Source organism: Panthera uncia, assembly GCF_023721935.1.
Source record: "Panthera uncia isolate 11264 chromosome B3 unlocalized genomic scaffold, Puncia_PCG_1.0 HiC_scaffold_1, whole genome shotgun sequence".
NCBI classification, from domain to species: Eukaryota; Metazoa; Chordata; class Mammalia; order Carnivora; family Felidae; genus Panthera; species Panthera uncia.
In genome coordinates, this window is record NW_026057582.1 from 67,052,009 (window position 1) to 67,055,381 (window position 3,373).

The 3,373-nt window shown below is 36.1% G+C and overlaps 1 long non-coding RNA gene across 1 annotated transcript in view; it reads right to left on the reverse strand.

The window, feature by feature from the left end:
- Positions 1 to 205: 205 nt before the first annotated feature.
- The window catches only part of LOC125908997 (uncharacterized), a 6,226-nt gene continuing 3,058 nt past the window's right edge, over positions 206 to 3,373 (reverse strand). Inside the window, exons 2-3 of the long non-coding RNA XR_007453519.1 lie at positions 1,101 to 1,195; positions 206 to 571 (exon numbers count right to left, since the gene is read on the reverse strand). This is a non-coding gene — a long non-coding RNA (uncharacterized LOC125908997). The remainder of the gene's footprint in view (positions 572 to 1,100; positions 1,196 to 3,373) is intronic.

Consider the following 3,373-nt stretch of genomic DNA (forward strand, 5'->3'; position numbering starts at 1 on the left):
CAGTGAAAAACTAAGCTTGTTCAGGCTTCATGCTGCCACCATGCCATGCACTTCAAGAGCAAAGTCTAGTGCCACCGTCCTGGAGTTCTTTTTTCCAAAGAGGCAAATGCCAAGAAGAGCAGTTTCCCACAAACAAGTATGTGGGAGATAGTAAAGGCAATAACAAAGTTGATTAACCCACCAGGGTGCTGCAAGACTAGAATGATTCAGTCACACAGAAACGAACAATTTTTATTCCTTTACTGTTGTTTCTTTTTTATCTGTGAGCCAGGGGGTGGGAAAGAGGATCAAGAATTCAGACATGGGAAAGAGCTGGATGGACTTAGGAACTATTCTATTACTTTAGAGTCTGGAGACTCCTGTAGAAAGAGGTATTCCAAAAACAAAAAGCAAGAAAAATGCTGAAGCAGCTTTCTCTGGAGATGCCTGGATCCAGCTACTTTTCTTTGAGTTGGAGAACACATATTTGGAAACCTCGGATTGACAACAGCACACGGATGAGTAGACATGCTTTGATGTGTAGGGGGCTATCAGACTGTCAACCTCCATGGTACTGACCGATGAGAAACCTCTGAAAAAAACAACATGAAGAGGACAAGAAAATAAGTGATCAATACAGAAAAGGCAAAACTTCTTCATAATAAGAGATAGACAAATATAAAAATGAAGTTACAAAAGCAAAAACAACTTTAAACGATATTAATACCAGACTTCTAATTTGTATAAGTGTTGTGGAGGTATCGAATGTTGTTACATTTACCAAATTTTATTTTTACTAGAACTAATTGATAATAAAATGAGGGGAATTCCATTAAAGTAAGCATCGTCTGTGGTGTCATCGTAAAAGTTTGGTTAAGATCTGAATACTCTAAACTATTTTGGTAAAGTAAAAAAAAAAGAAGAACATATGAAAACTTGTGTATAATTGAGCATATGCAAAATTACCCTCCCCAAAAATTATGAACAAAGAAATTTAAAGAATTTGAAGAAAAAAATGCCAAGAGTAATTTTTCAAAAAAATGTGGCAGATCCTAAAATTCCAATTATCTTACTCTACTTTTAGCAACTGTAAAAGATAAGACACAGCATAAAAAACTCACCAACTATCATGGTTTCACTTGATTCTTCTTAACAGTTTCCTATAGTCAACAACAAGCTGAACCATATCAGTGGACAGAAATCAGAACATAAAACTCTAAAAGAAAAAAAAAAAATATATATATATATATACACTCCAAAGAAAAAGCTGAAGAAAATAAAAATCTAATAAAACACCCAAAATAAGAGCTAATTACAGTCTGGCAGAACTAATGAATGAAAAAAAAATGAAAGCTTTATTACATCTCCATTACTACTGAATAGCAGCTTGAGGTACTTGTACAAAAGCTGGGTTTGGGGGAACAATGACTTTAGGTTTGTGTTTCTTTTTCAAATACTATGACTTAATAGTATATGCATAATAAACAATGGACCATGAAGCTTTTCCTAAGACTCTCCACAATTATCTTCAAGAAAGAATCTCAAACTCAATTATAACCATGGAGGAAACTTTCATTTTTTAGAATAATGTGTTAGTCCTATGTAGCTATACTCCAAGGGGCGGGATTTGACTCAAAAGTCATTATCAAGAGGCTCTACTTTAATCAAGTAACTGCAAATCTGATCCATGGTTTCCTTTTCTTTTTTTAAAGTGTATTTATGTATTTTGAATGAAAGAGAGACAGAGAATGCATGTGCTTACAAGTGGGGAGGGGCAGAGAGGGGAAAAGAGAGGATCCTAAGCAGACTCCAAGCATGAATTGTGAGATCATGACCTGGGCCAAGATCAAGAGTCAGACACTTAACCAACTGAACCACCCAGTTGTCTCTCAGGTTCCCTTTTCTAAAAAGGGGATATCAAAAAGAATAAAGAACCAGCCATACAATCTTTTCTTTAAATGTATGGGAAACATGGTACCCACGTATATAGTTCACTATCTGGGGCATTTGGTTTTTCTGGTCTACAACAATTAAATGGGGCAATACACAAAAATGAAAGCCCATTCAAACTTTTATATTTTTAATCAGCAAAAGAAGGTGCTCAGATCTCGTGAATTTACCTGTCCTGTTTCATAGGTGGCACCTGTATTGCTGTTACACATCTGTGGAAGCACAATATCAGCCAACTGTTAATCAAGGATCACTTCCCTTCAAAGTGACTGATGATCCACTGTTAAAACAGCTTATAAAAATAACTTCTCCTTCGAAAAGGTGCTTCAGGGTTTTCAGACACATCTCACCATTCCTGCTAGCTTAATGCATGTTTGAAAGTTAATTTCTCATTAATATTTAAAGAAGAAATGGCTTCAGAACAAATTTTAAATGATCCATTGTATTTTAGAAATAAAATATTATTGGCATTATTTTCATCTCGATTACAAGGAATAATAATGTCCAAGATTGGCTTTTAAAACTGTTAATGAGCCCTGGCAATGTGAAAAAGATATGGATTAGGTAGATGTAATGAGATATGATTAAAGGGTGCAGGCACTGAAGGGTGTTGGAGAAATTCTTTTCTGAAAGAGTATAATTAGTGTCTGATAAAAGTACTTAGTAGATAAGATTTTTGAAGAAGAAAGGTTACGATAAACACATACTTTATGACAAACCTGCTTAATTTTTCCCCTTTGGTTCCCTTACATACTCAATATTATGTTGAAGTTTCATACATAAATAATGTTTGTCAAATACTTCACGCAATTCTACCAGACAATTAGAGTGTTTTAATTGCCAGACACGGAGAGCAGAAAATGTGTTGAAACATCTTATTCCATTTTCAGTGTACATTTCTTTGTTGATTTATGTAATGTAGCTAATAATATGCAACCTACCCTAGTTTTAAACAAACAAATGAACTTCTAAAAAGCAAGCTTTCCATAAGTTGCTAAGCAACTCCAAGGCACATTTTATCAATTTAATAAATAACATTTAGATGACAAATCCTTGAGGAAGATTTCTAACTCCGTTTTATAAAAAGTAAAAAACCCAAGCAGGTACCCTTCTGATTTTCCTATTTCTAAGGCTTCAGGGCTAGACAGAAGCACTGCCATTTTCAGAGGCACATTTGACTCACTAAACAAATAACATATTTTGTCATCTGAAATTGTTATGTAATAGAAGTTAGGTTCTGGGACTCATTGTGTAGCTTTCCAGAGTTAGAGCTCATGCTTCATTCCCATAACGGACGGTTTCTCAACATCAGCCCTACTGACACTTTGGACCAGATAATTCATTGCTGGGCGGGGGGGGGGGGGGGGGGCGGCGGCCCGGGGTACGGGGGGTGGGGATGGAGTGTCGATGTTGGTGGTCCCCGTTCCCAGCGGGGCCCCCCTAG